Genomic DNA, 14,415 nt, shown 5'->3' with positions numbered 1-14,415 from the left:
TGATGGCCTCCAATGGCCCCTTTACATCTCTTTTTATACCCTAAGCCCTAGACAAAACATGGCACTATGGATCCAAGGCTTCTCCTCCGTTGATTGGCATGATATGGATGGCTAAAGATCACCCAAGAAGGGCCCTCCCACGGCTGAACTTTGGCTTGCTTCTTGGCCCTTGGATGGAGAGGGATGGAGGGTGGATATGCTTGAGTTCCGCGGACCGGACGCACGGGACGCGAGTCCCGGTTGACCGGGTCGCGCGTCCCGGCTGGGCGTGTCCCAGTCCGGGCGGGACTGGGACTGGGCGCGCGCCAGGCGGGCGGGCGCGCACGGGCGCGCGCGTGGGCGCTGGCGCACGGGCGGGCGCGGTCGGCTGGCGCTGGCGCACGGGCGGGCGCAGGCGGGCGGGCGCGGGCGCGCGGGCGGGCGCGCGGGCGGGCGCGGGCGCGCGGGCGGGCGCGCGGGCGGGCGCGGGCGCGCGGGCGGGCGCGGGCGCGCGGGCGGGCGCGCGGGCGGGCGCGCGGGCGGGCGCGCTGGCGGGCGCGCGGGCGGGCGCGCGGGCGGGCGCGGGCGCGCTGGCTGGCGCGCGGGCGGGCGCGGGCGGTCGGCCTGCTGGGCGCACGGGCGGGCAGGCGCGCGGGCGGGGCTGGGCGCGGGCCTGGGCGCGCGGGCGGGGCTTGGCGCGGGCCTGGGCGCGCGGGCGGGGCTGGGCGCGGGCCTGGGCGCGCGGGCGGGGCACGGGCACTGTAGCACTGTAGCATGCGAGGTTCTTGGCCAAGAACCTCGCTGCACTGTAGCAATGGCAGGATTGGGCTGTGGCTTTGCTTCGGCGGGGCGGTGCGCGCGGCGGGTTCGGCCAAGGTTGGGCATGCTTGGCCATGGCTTGGGCATGCATGGGCACATGTTTGGCTTGGCCGAGGTTGGGCGTGCTCGGCCGTATGAAGGTGGTTGGCCAAGGCTTTCCAAGCAAAGTAGTTGGCCTTGGCTTGACCCTCCGTTGGCCTCCTTGTGGTCCGATGGCCCTCTTTGGTTGGCATGGCTACTTTGGCCCTCAGTTGGTGTGCGACTGTTGCTCCTCTTGCGGCGTGGCTTGCGGGGGTCCTCAACATTCCTCCTCCCTTGAAGAACATCCTTGCCCTCAAGGATGAAGTTAGGGTACCTCTGAGAGACCTCGTCATAGTCCTCCCACGTAGCATCTTCCTTGGGCAAGCCGCCCCACTGAATCAAGACTTGCCAGATTTTGCGTCGTTCTCGGCCTCGTCTCCATATGCGGTACTTGAGAGCTTCAACTGGTTGTAGAAGTAGTCGACCCTCTTCGTTGAATATGGGAAGGTCCGGTGCAACTAATGTCGGGTCACCAACCTTCTCTTTGAGCAACGACACATGGAAGACTGGATGCAGATGAGATGAGGCGGGTAACTCCAGTCGGTAGGCAACCTCTCCGATGCGTTCTATGATTCTGAACGGTCCATAAAATTTTTGAGATAGCTTGCGGCTGAACTTGTCTTTTAATGATTTCTGTTGGTAGGGCTTCAGCTTTAAGTAGACATACTGGCCAGGGTTGAAGACAACTTCTCGGCGACCTTGGTCATAGTACCTCTTCATTCTTTCTTGTGCCTTCTGAAGCTCTCTTTTTGCATTTGCTAGGACTTCGTCTCTTGTCATTAATTCTTGTTCAACTTCCTCACTTCGGGCCGTGCCTCTCTCATATGTAGTCAGTAGTGGAGGGGGCCTCCCATACACAAGTTCAAAAGGACTCAATTTAATGGATGAGTGGTAGGAAGTATTATACCAGAATTCAGCCCAGGGTATGAAAGCTTCCCATCGTGATTGTTGCTCATGGCAGAAGCAGCGCAAGTATTGCCCCAAGGTCCTGTTGACTATCTCTGTTTGTCCGTCCGTCTGCGGGTGGTAAGAGGAACTGGCTTTCAGTTTGCTTCCTTGCAAGGTGAACAGCTCCTTCCAGAAAGTACTCATGAAGACTCGATCTCGGTCGGTGACGATGCTCCTTGGTACTCCATGGAGTCGAACAATGGTCTCCACGAATGCATGTGCAACTGACTTGGCTGTGTAAGGATGTTTAAGAGGTATGAAGTGTGCATACTTACTTAGCCGATCAACCACCACTAGGATCACTTCGTAGCCTTTGCTTGCTGGTAGACCCTCGATGAAGTCCATGGTCAGATCCTCCCATATCATGTTCGGAATGGGAAGTGGTTGCAGCAGTCCGGTGGGTGCCCGTGGATCATATTTGGTCTTCTGGCATGTCTCGCACTCGGCCACCAAGGTTTTGACGTCGCGCTTCAACCCTTCCCAATAGAAAAAGTGCTTCACACGAAGATAGGTGCGAAGCCATCCTGAATGGCCACCTTCCTTGCTGTTGTGGAAGTGGTCTAAGATGTTTCTTCTCAAGTCGGGGACGTCGGGGACATAGATATTTCCCTTGTAAAAAATCAGACCATCACGCACCTTAAATTCTGCAACACCCGTAGCCGCTGCATCAAGTTTCTCTTGGATTTCTTGTGCTCGGGCGTCAAGCTTTGATGCTTCACGAACTCGGTCCCAAATCCTCCAATCAACGCCGCTGATTGCTGCAAAATTCTGCGGCTCATCCATGTCTTCAGCCACCCACAACATCTGGTCGTTCTCCCTTCGCGACAACGCGTCAGCCACCTTGTTTTCTTTGCCGGGTTGATAGATGATGTCGTACTCGAATCCCAGCAATTTGACAAGAAATTTTTGCTGCTCGGGAGTCACTATCTTCTGTTGAAGTAGATGGCGGAGGGCTTGCTGGTCTGTGATGATGGTGAAGCGCCGGCCGAGAAGGTATGGCCTCCAAATCTTCACCGCATGTACAACCGCCAACAATTCTCTTGCGTAGGTGCTCCAAGCCTTCTTTCTTGGCCCTAATGCTTTGGAAATAAAGGCCAAGGGTCGTCGTTCCTGCACCAAAACAGCACCTATACCTTCGCCACTAGCGTCGGTGTAGACCTCGAACGGTTTGGAAAAGTCGGGCAAGGCAAGTACCGGTGTTTGTGTCATAGCTTCCTTGAGGTCTTCAAATGCCTTGCGTGCTTGAATGGTCCACATGAAACCTCCTTTCTTCAGCATGGTGGTTAGTGGCTTTGCAATCAGCCCATAATCCTTTACGAATCGTCGGTAGTAGCCTGTTAGCCCCAAAAATCCTCTTAGGGCTGTGATATCCTTCGGCCATGGCCAATCGAGCATGGCCTGAATTTTTCGCTGATCCACACGAACTCCTTCGGCTGAAATTATGTGGCCCAAGTACTCGAGCTCCGCTTGTGCGAATGCACACTTTGAAGGCTTGATGTGAAAGTGGTGCTCCTCCAAGGTGCGTAGAACAATCTCCAAGTGCTCAAGGTGCTCGTCCATGGATCTGGAATATATCAAGATGTCATCAAAAAATACTAAGACAAACCTTCGCAAGTGGGGTCTGAAAATTTCGTTCATGGCCGCTTGGAATGTTGATGGCGCATTGCATAGACCGAATGGCATCACCAAGTACTCGTAGTGGCCGGAATGTGTCCTGAAGGCCGTCTTGTGCACATCCTCCTCTTTCATTCTGATTTGATGGTAGCCGGCTCGTAAGTCCAATTTGGTGAAGAACTTGGCACCATGCAATTCATCGAGCATCTCGTCCACCGTAGGGATCGGAAAACGGTCTTTGATGGTTGCTTCATTAAGAGCTCGGTAGTCGGTGCAGAACCTCCATGAGCCATCCTTCTTTCTCACCAATAGGACGGGTGAGGAGAAGGGACTCGAGCTATGTCGGATCAGCCCCTGGCTAAGCATTTCATCAACTTGACGCTCAATTTCTCCCTTTTGAAAGTGTGCGTACCTGTATGGTGGAACATTGACTGCAGCAGCCTCATCTTTCATCCGAATTGGATGATCAAAGTCTCGTTGTGGCGGGAGGGAAGTAGGCTTCTGGAGGACACTTTGATGAGCCTCTAACACCCTCCGGATTGGTGGTGGCAGCCCCTCAAGTGCTTGCTGCTGCTGCTGAATTTCTGCATCAGCTTGGAGAGGACCTTCTTGGTTCGGGCTAGCCATAACAACGGCAAAGCAGCTAGCCCCTCCTTTGCAAAGTTTTTCTATCATGTTGGCCTCGCAAGGCCGTACTTCCTTGCTGCTCAAGGCCGTCCATGTCCTCTTTCGGCCACCAAGTTTAAACTCCATGGTCATCGCGTCGAAGTCGGTCACCACCCGGCCTAGACTGCGTAACCATGCATTTCCCAATACAATGTCTAAGCCGACTAACTGAAGTACATGTAGATCGGCTTTAACTCTCACCCCTTGTACATTCATCTTTACATTATTAACAATTTCAGCACATAGTAATTTTTCACCACTAGCAATTTTTACGTCAAACGGTGAAACCGATGTACCTTTGAGTCCAACCTTGCGTACGATTGCTGAGTTGATGAAATTGTGAGAAGAGCCGCTGTCCACTAACAAGGAGACTTCATGCTTGCCGATCCAAGCCATGAGCCTCATTGTCGAGGGTTTTGGTGCGCCGCAAAGTGCATTGAGTGACAATTCGGCTTGCTGATTTTCTGCACATGGTTCGGTCTCTTCGGGGTGATCTTCCTCCTCGCTGCTGCTATCTGAATTTTCAGATGCAGCGGGCTCTTCGTCGCTGCTTGCATCAAGGACGTAGACTTGGCCGGTCTTACAACGATGCTCCCGGCTCCACTTTTCACCGCACTTGAAACATAGACCCTTTTTTATGTAGTCTTGCAGCTCATCACGTGACAACTTCTTTACCTCCCTTTGCTGATTTTTGGAACCTGTTGAAGTTATCTCTTTGGATCTGAAATTTACCTTGGATGGTTGTGGTTTGGTGAACTTGCTGATGGCACCATCCTTGGTTGGACGTCGTTCCGGGTTGTAGCTTTGGTCTAGGATCTCCGCCATGCGCATTGCCTCTTGTAGCCGTGTTGGTTGTTTGAGTTTGATCTCCTTGGCTAGCCATGGTTTGAGGCCGTCGATGAAGGTACCAAGCAAGGCTTCGTCGGACCATCCGCTGACCATAGTTTGTAATTGCCGGAACTCATCGATGTAGGTCTGGACTTTGCCTTCCTGTTTAAGTTTTGCAAGTTGACCATGGTGATTGACAACGGGAGATGGTCCCCATTGTTTCATGAATTCATCCATAAAGGCCGTCCACCCCAACCTTCTCCCTTCTTTCTCATACAAGGCCCGGATCCACCTCCACCATCGGCTAGCCCTACCCTCTAAGTGAAAACTGGCTAAGGTCACCCGATCAGCCCGTGGGATGTCATAAACGTCAAAGTACTGATCCGCCTTGTCAAGCCACTCATACGGGTCTCCTCCACCAAACTTTGGGAAGTCAATCTTGGGTTTCCTAAGCCCTTCTCCTCTAGGCCGTGGACCCCTATAGTCATCATCTCCAAAGTCATTACCCCGCATGTTTCTTCCTCTCCTTGCCATGGGTTCTCTCCGGCCATAAGGCCTTTGAGCATGGAAGGGGCGTTCTTCGGGTTCACTATCGGCCTCATCATGATTGTTATGGCCATTACTAACCCGCTCATCATCAAGCCACCTCTCAAACACTAAGCCTTCGGCTTCAATCCTTCCTCCCATTCGCCCATGGTGCCTAATGTCATGATCTACATGATGTGTACCCTGAACACTAATGGCATCGCTCTCATACCTTGCCCGGCCCTGCCGTGCGGCATGCGACCTAGGCACTTCCTCTTGCACCCTCTTATGTTCCCTCTCTAGCATCCTCCTTTCCAACCTCTCCATGTTGGCATTGTTTTCTCTCCTTATTTCAGCCATATTTGCAGCCATAGTATTGGACAAGGTTTCCAATGCGCGGTTAAGGTTGGCTGAACTAACTTCAAGGGCTTCTAACCTCCTATCTTGGTTGCTATAATGGGGGGACTCCATCTCCTGTTAACCCTCTGTTTTAGGACTCTAAAACCTTGAGACAATAGCCCCTCAAACTCCCAATAACCAACCCACTCAAGGCCCAAAGACTTGCTGCAGAAAATTTCTGGACTGCAGAAAATTTCTGCGGCAGTCCACAAACTTCAGCAGCCAAGATCTCCCTCAAAACAGAACCAAATCAACACGTGGGGATGCCTATTACAGTGAATAATAAGCTCTGAAACTCTCCACCAAATCTCAAAATCAAAGCTTCAGAACCCTGTTCTTAACACCCAAAGCAAGCACCTAGTTGCAGAATTTTTCTGCAACAAAGGAACTTCACAAACCAGCCCCCAATCCTCCTGCGGTTGTCACCCAATGGATGAACCAACCCACCTCACGTGTACACCACTCAATCAGCCTCCGACAGGGGTTTTACAATAATAAAAACAGAAATTAAACATCCCCCAATCGTATACAAATTCAAGCCAAATATAGGATGCAGAATTTTTATGAACTTCCCCAAAATCTATGATCTGAATTTTAACTTTAGATCAAACAGAATATGCAACGAAAATTCAGATCTGGAAGATTGGGATTCAAGCGTTACCTCCTTGAGAGGATCTCTCAATGAAAGCACCAAATTGATGGGGGCTCACGGTCCAAAGCCCCTCACCAAGCCTCTTTTCCTTGCGCTCCTCGCGTGCGCCTCCAAAATCCTTTGATGGTGGACCGATTGTAGGTAACGCCGGTGGATTAACTCAATGAAAGAGATCAACAATGAAGAAAACTTGATTTGTATTCCACTAACTTGAAGAACGAAGAACAATAGAAAAGAAAGCAAAGGAAATCTAGAAAGAGATTGAAGAGATCTCTTCCTAGCCCAATCTAGTGGAGATTGATGTATCTACCACTAGCCCAAGTCCTAGAACACAAGATCTAAGACCGAACTCGGCACAAACGCCGCCCAAGCCTTACGGCCGACATAACCATGACTCTCAAAAGAACTCTTGATGGCCTCCAATGGCCCCTTTACATCTCTTTTTATACCCTAAGCCCTAGACAAAACATGGCACTATGGATCCAAGGCTTCTCCTCCGTTGATTGGCATGATATGGATGGCTAAAGATCACCCAAGAAGGGCCCTCCCACGGCTGAACTTTGGCTTGCTTCTTGGCCCTTGGATGGAGAGGGATGGAGGGTGGATATGCTTGAGTTCCGCGGACCGGACGCACGGGACGCGAGTCCCGGTTGACCGGGTCGCGCGTCCCGGCTGGGCGTGTCCCAGTCCGGGCGGGACTGGGACTGGGCGCGCGCCAGGCGGGCGGGCGCGCACGGGCGCGCGCGTGGGCGCTGGCGCACGGGCGGGCGCGGTCGGCTGGCGCTGGCGCACGGGCGGGCGCAGGCGGGCGGGCGCGGGCGCGCGGGCGGGCGCGCGGGCGGGCGCGGGCGCGCGGGCGGGCGCGGGCGCGCGGGCGGGCGCGCGGGCGGGCGCGCGGGCGGGCGCGCTGGCGGGCGCGCGGGCGGGCGCGCGGGCGGGCGCGGGCGCGCTGGCTGGCGCGCGGGCGGGCGCGGGCGGTCGGCCTGCTGGGCGCACGGGCGGGCAGGCGCGCGGGCGGGGCTGGGCGCGGGCCTGGGCGCGCGGGCGGGGCTGGGCGCGGGCCTGGGCGCGCGGGCGGGGCTGGGCGCGGGCCTGGGCGCGCAGGGGCCTGGGCACGGGCACTGTAGCACTGTAGCATGCGAGGTTCTTGGCCAAGAACCTCGCTGCACTGTAGCAATGGCAGGATTGGGCTGTGGCTTTGCTTCGGCGGGGCGGTGCGCGCGGCGGGTTCGGCCAAGGTTGGGCATGCTTGGCCATGGCTTGGGCATGCATGGGCACATGTTTGGCTTGGCCGAGGTTGGGCGTGCTCGGCCGTATGAAGGTGGTTGGCCAAGGCTTTCCAAGCAAAGTAGTTGGCCTTGGCTTGACCCTCCGTTGGCCTCCTTGTGGTCCGATGGCCCTCTTTGGTTGGCATGGCTACTTTGGCCCTCAGTTGGTGTGCGACTGTTGCTCCTCTTGCGGCGTGGCTTGCGGGGGTCCTCAACAGCGACAGCGGGACGGCGCGCGCGTCCGAGAGGCCGATCGGCCTAGCGCGCCCGTCCTTGCGCGAACCCGGGCAACGGCCCGCCCGCCCGCGCGGCCCGGCCGCCCGCGCGACGCGCCCATCCGCGCGGGCCAAATGCGCAGAACCGAGCGACCACGCCGCGGCCGCGCGCGCGCCAAGGCGCGGGAGCACGACGAAGCGCGCGCCCGAGCGGCCGATCGGCCCAGCGCGCCCGTCCTTGCGCGTCACCGGCCAACGGCCCCGCGCACGCGCGGCGCGCCCGCCCGCGCGGCGCGACCATCCGCGCTGGGCGACGGGCTCGGGCGGAAGGCCCGCCCAGGCAGGACACACCCCCTTACCTCCCCAGCGGGGCATCCTCCGAAGGCCCACCCCAAGGGCTCCAGCGAATCGAGGAGCATTGCACACGGAAACGGCCCGGACGCGAGTCCCGGTCGCACGGGGTGCGCATCCGGAACGTCCGGGACGCGCTTCCCGGGAGGGCCGATGGAGGGAGCCGAAGTGGCGCACGGCCGCCGGGCACGGACGGCCGAAGGCAGCGCCCGTGCGCCGGGAAGTCGGCAGGCGCGTGCCGGCTCCGTCGGGGACGAAATGTGCCGGGCAAGTCCGCCGCGAGGCAACGTTCCTGTGCGGAGTGGAGCGGAAGGCCCGCCGCGGCGGCAGCAGACCCCCCCTCCCTACCACCCCGGCGGGGCATCCGCCCAAAGCCCACCCCAAGCGTTCCAAAGTACCGAGGAGCGTTGCAAACGGGAACGGCCCGGACACGCGACCCGGTCGCACGGGATGCGCGTCCCGGTCGCACGGGTCGCGCGTCCCGGGAGGGCCGACGGACGAAGCCGAAGTGGCGCACGGCCGCCGCGCACGGACGGCCGGCGGCGGCGCCCGTGCGCCGGAAAGTCGTCGGGCGCGCGACGGCTCCGTCGGGGACGAACGGTGCCGGGCACGACCGCCGCGAGGCAACGGACTTGTGCGGAGGGGGGCGGAAGGCCCGCCGCGGCGGCGCCAGCCCCCCCTCCCTACCACCCCGACGGGGCATCCGCCCAAAGCCCACCCCAAGCGTTCCAAAGTACCGAGGAGCGTTGCAAACGGGAACCGCCCGGACACGCGTCCCGGTCGCACGGGATGCGCGTCCCGGTCGCACGGGTCGCGCGTCCCGGGAGGGCCGACGGAGGAAGCCGGCGCACGGCCGCCGCGCGGACGGCCGGCGGGGGCGCCCATGCGCCGGGGCCTCGGCGGGCGCGGGCCGGCTCCCTCGGGGACGAACGGTGCCGGGCCCGCCCGCCGCGAGGCGACGGACTTGTGCGGAGTGGAGCGGAAGTCCCGCCGCGGCAGCAGCAGCCCCCCCTCCCTACCACCCCGGCGGGGCATCCGCCCAAGGCCCACCCCAAGCGTTCCAAAGTACCGAGGAGCGTTGCAAACGGGAACGGCCCGGACACGCGTCCCGGTCTCACGGGATGCGCGTCCCGGTCGCACGGGTCGCGCATCCCGGGAGGGCCGACGGAGGAAGCCGGCGCACGGCCGCCGCGCGGACGGCCGGCGGCGGCGCCCATGCGCCGGGGCCTCGGCGGGCGCGTGCCGGCTCCCTCGGGGACGAACGGTGCCGGGCGCGCCCGCCGCGAGGCGACGGACTTGTGCGGAGTGGAGCGGAAGTCCCGCCGCGGCAGCAGCAGCCCCCCCTCCCTACCACCCCGGCGGGGCATCCGCCCAAGGCCCACCCCAAGCGTTCCAAAGTACCGAGGAGCGTTACAAACGGGAACGGCCCGGACACGCGTCCCGGTCTCACGGGATGCGCGTCCCGGTCGCACGGGTCGCGCATCCCGGGAGGGCCGACGGAGGAAGCCGGCGCACGGCCGCCGCGCGGACGGCCGGCGGCGGCGCCCATGCGCCGGGGCCTCGGCGGGCGCGTGCCGGCTCCCTCGGGGACGAACGGTGCCGGGCGCGCCCGCCGCGAGGCGACGGACTTGTGCGGAGTGGAGCGGAAGTCCCGCCGCGGCAGCAGCCGCCCCCCCTCCCTACCACCCCGGCGGGGCATCCGCCCAAAGCCCACCCCAAGCGTTCCAAAGTACCGAGGAGCGTTGCAAACGGGAACGGCCCGGACACGCGTCCCGGTCGCACGGGATGCGCGTCCCGGTCGCACGGGTCGCGCGTCCCGGGAGGACAGACCGAGCAAGCCGAGGTGCCGCTCACGGCCGCCGCGAGGGACGTACGGCGCCGGCGCCCGCGCCCCGTGGCACGGCCTAGAGCGTGCCCCCTTGCCACCCCATCGGGGCATCGGCGCAAAGCCCACCGCGGGGTAGATAACCGAAGGCAACGAGGGACGGTGGATGCACATATCCGAGCAGTGGCGATAGGGCCGGAGGGAGCACCGACAGGGCCGTGAGATTTTAAAGTACCGAGGGAATTTGCAAACCGGGCCCGCCCCTCCCCCCGTCCATCGCACGCCGATCGGGGGTCCGGCGCCCCGCGGGGGGCTGCCGGCATGCGCTCCCGGTGCAGGCATCGACGAGCCGCCCGCGACCTCCACTCGGGTCCGAGCCCCCAAGCGCGGATGCCGAAACGTGCCGGCCGCGGCAGCCCCGCCCCTGCCACCCCATCGGGGCATCGGCGCAAGGCCCACCCTGGGGTAGATAACCGAAGGCAACGAGGGACGGTGGATGCACATATCCGAGCAATAGCGATAGGGCCGGAGCGAAGACCGAGGGGGTCGGGGGGTTTTAATGTTCCGAGGGAAGTTGGAAACGGGGCCCGCCCGGACGCCCGTCCCTCGCACGCCGATCGGGGGTCCCGCACCCCGCGGGGGGCTGCCGGCATGCGCCCCTAGTACAAGCATCGACGAGTCGCCCGCGACCTCCACTCGGATCCGGCGGCGCACGCGCGGATGGCGAAACGCGGCGGCCGCGGCTGCAGCCCCCCTACCACCCCGTTGGCGCGTCGGCGCAAAGCCCACCCCGGGGAGGATAACCGAAGGCGACGAGGGACGATGCATGCACATATCCGAGCAAATACCGAGAGGGTCGGGGGGAAGACCGAGAGGCAAGGGGTGTTTAGAGTACCGAGGGAAGTTGCGAAAGGGGCCCGCCCGGACGCTCGCCGCTCGCACGCGGATCGGGGGTCCGGCGTTGCGCGCCGCCGGCCAGCGCGATCCGGCGGGGCGCACGGAGGGCGCCGCCCATCGCCGGAGCTTGCTCGGTCATCTCTGCCGCACGGACACGTAAGCGCCGCCGCGCAAGGTTCGGCCGGCGGGGCGGACGGTTCGCCGCCGCAGGCCTTTCCCGCAGCCGGAACGTGGGCCCGGCGTTGCGCGCCGGCGGGCCGCGCAATCCGCCGGGGCGCACGGCGGGCGCCGCCCGTCGCCGGGGCTTCGCTCGGTCATCTCGGCCGCACGGACACGTGCGCGCAGCCGCGGAAGGTTCGGCCGGCGGGGCGGACGGTTCGCCGACGCAGGCCTCTCCCGCGGCCGGAACGCGGGACCGGCGTTGCGCGCCGGCGGAAGGCGCGATCCGGCAGGGCGCACGGCGGGCGCCGCCCGGGCTTCGCTCGGTCATCTCGGCCGCACGGACACGTGCGCGCCGCCCATCGCCGGGGCTTCGCTCGGTCATCTCGGCCGCGCCGCCACGTGCGCGCCGCCGCGGAAGGCTTGGCCGGCCGGGCGGACGGTTCGCCGCCGCAGGCCTTTCCCGCAGCATGCGCCCCTTCGCCCGAACGACCGCGGGACTCCGGTACGGCCTAGCCGTCGGCCGCCCGGCTGCAAGCCGTCGGGGCCGCTCGATCCCCGTCGCGTGCCGGCCGCCGCTCGGGCCAGCCGGCCGGCTGCCGCACGTAACCTCTGACCTCATCAGCGGTCGATCCGCACCGCGCTGGTCTTCGGTGCGGACCCGTCGGGGCCGTGCCGCGCCGGCCGTCGCATCCGGTTCCGCAGGCGCCGCCCGGTTGCCTCCCGCCCTCGTGCGCTCGCGCCGGCCGGGCGACACGGTGCCCGCGGGACTCGGGCATGGTTGAGCCGTCGGCCGCCCGGCGGCATGCCGCCGCCGCTCCGCGCCGCGTGCCGGCTGCGCTCCTCCCCGCGCCCGTCCGCGGGCGGGCCCGCCGCCGCTCGCGCCGGCCGGGCGACGCGGTGCCCGCGGGACTCGGGCATGGTTGAGCCGTCGGCCGCCCGGCGGCATGCCGCCGCCGCTCCGCGCCGCGTGCCGGCTGCGCTCCTCCCCGCGCCCGTCCGCGGGCGGGCCCGCCGCCGCTCGCGCCGGCCGGGCGACGCGGTGCCCGCGGGACTCGGGCACGGTTGAGCCGACGGCCGCCCGGCGGCATGCCGCCGCCGCTCCGCGCCGCGTGCCGGCTGCGCTCCTCCCCGCGCCCGTCCGTGGGCGGGCCCGCCGCCGCTCGGCCTAGCCCCCCGGCTGCCGCACGTAACCTGCGACCTCGTCGGCGCTGGATGCGCGTCGTGACAGTTTTCGGTGGGGCGCCGCGGAGGCGCCGGGGGCCCATGCGACGGGCCAGGGGGCGAACGGAGGGCTCGGTCAGCCCTAACAGGGGACCGGCGACAAAGGAGCGGTCGCGCAAAGCTTCGTAAGGGACCCAGACGACGGGCCGACCGATCCGAAGCACCGCGCACGGACGCGCAGCGGGCCCACGACGGGCCGACACGGAAGGCCCGCCGCCAAGGCCGCAAAACCGACAAAGGAACCCACGGGGACGCACCAGAGCGGGCAAAGCTTTCACCGAACGGGACGGGACCGAGCCCCCGCAACAGGCGAGGGCGACGGATCCGACCAAGTAAGGCCGATCCCGCTCCACGCACGCGCGGCCGCAGGAACTTCGTGAGGGACGGGACGACCGGCCGACCGAACCGAAGCGCCGCGCACGGCGCCGCGAGGGCCGGCCGGAGGCATAGACCGAGCGCCGCGCCAGCGGAAGGAGCGTGCCGGCTCCGTCGGGGACCACCTGCGCACGGTCCGTCCGAGCGAGCCGACGGACCGGCGCGGAAGGCCCGGCGCCGAGCCCGCAAAACCGACAAAGGAACCCACAGGGACGCACCAAAGCGGCCCAAGATTTCACCGAGACGGGACCGAGCCCACGCAACATGCGATGGCGACGGATCGGACCAAGTAAGGCCGATCCAACTCCGCGCGCGCGCGGCCGCGAGCACTTCGTGAGGGACAGGAAGACCGGCCGACCGAACCGAAGCGCCGCGCACGGCCGCCACAAGGGCCGGCTGGAGGCGTAGACCGAGAGCCGCACCAGCGGAAGGAGCGTGCCGGCTCCGTCGTGGGCCAACTCCGCGGGGCCCATCCGAGCGAGCCGACGGGCCGGCGCGGAAGGCCCGGCCGAACCCGCAAAACCGACAAAGGAACCCACAGGGACGCACCAGAGCGGACAAAGATTTCACCGAACAGGACGGGACCGAGCCCACGGAACATGCGAGGGCGAAGGATCGGACCAAGTAAGGCCGATCCAACTCCGCGCGCGCGCGGCCGCGAACACTTCATGAGGGACGGGAAGACCGGCCGACCGATCCGAAGCACCGCGCACGGCCGCCGCAAGGGCCGACCGAAGGAATAGACCGAGCGCCGCACCAGCGGAAGGAGCGTGCCGGCTCCGTCGTGGGCCAACTCCGCGGGGCCCATCCGAGCGAGCCGACGGGCCGGCACGGAAGGCCCGGCCGAACCCGCAAAACCGACAAAGGAACCCACAGGGACGCACCAGAGCGGACAAAGATTTCACCGAACGGGACGGGACCGAGCCCACGCAACATGCGAGGGCGAAGGATCGGACCAAGTAAGGCCGATCCAACTCCGCGCGCGCGCGGCCGCGAAAACTTCGTCAGGGACGGGACGACGGGCCGACCGATCCGAAGCGCCGTGCACGGCCGCCGCAACGGCCGGCCGGAGGCGTAGACCGAGCGCCGCGCCAGCAGAAGGAGCGTGCCGGCTCCGTCGTGGGCCCGCTGCGCGTGGCCCATCCGAGCGAGCCGACGGGCCGAATCCCTCGAGGACGAACGGTGCCGGGCACGCCCGCAGCGAGTGCCCACGGCGGGCTTGTGCGGAGTGGAGCGGAAGGCCCGCCGCGGCGGCAGCAGCCCCCCCTCCCTACCACCCCAGCGGGGCATCCGCCCAAAGCCCACCCCAAGCGTTCCAAAGTACCGAGGAGCGTTGCAAACGGGAACCGCCCGGACATGCGTCCCGGTCGCACGGGATGCGCGTTCCGGTCGCACGGGTCGCGCGTCCCGGGAGGGCCGACGGAGGAAGCCGAAGTGCCGTGCGCGGCCGCCGCGACGGCCGGACGGCGGCGGCGCCCGTGCGCCGCGGCAAAGGCGGGAGCGGCCCGGCTCCGTCCGGGGCGCCGCGAGCTTCGGTCGAACCTTTGCCGTGACTCTTCGCAATAGGCCAAGCCCATTCACACTTGGCCA

Source organism: Phoenix dactylifera, chromosome 10 (genome assembly GCF_051530095.1).
Source record: "Phoenix dactylifera cultivar Ajwa chromosome 10, Ajwa_hap1_PhDact_Kaust_v1.1, whole genome shotgun sequence".
In the NCBI taxonomy this organism is placed as follows: Eukaryota; Viridiplantae; Streptophyta; class Magnoliopsida; order Arecales; family Arecaceae; genus Phoenix; species Phoenix dactylifera.
Note: the sequence above shows the minus strand (reverse complement) of the source record.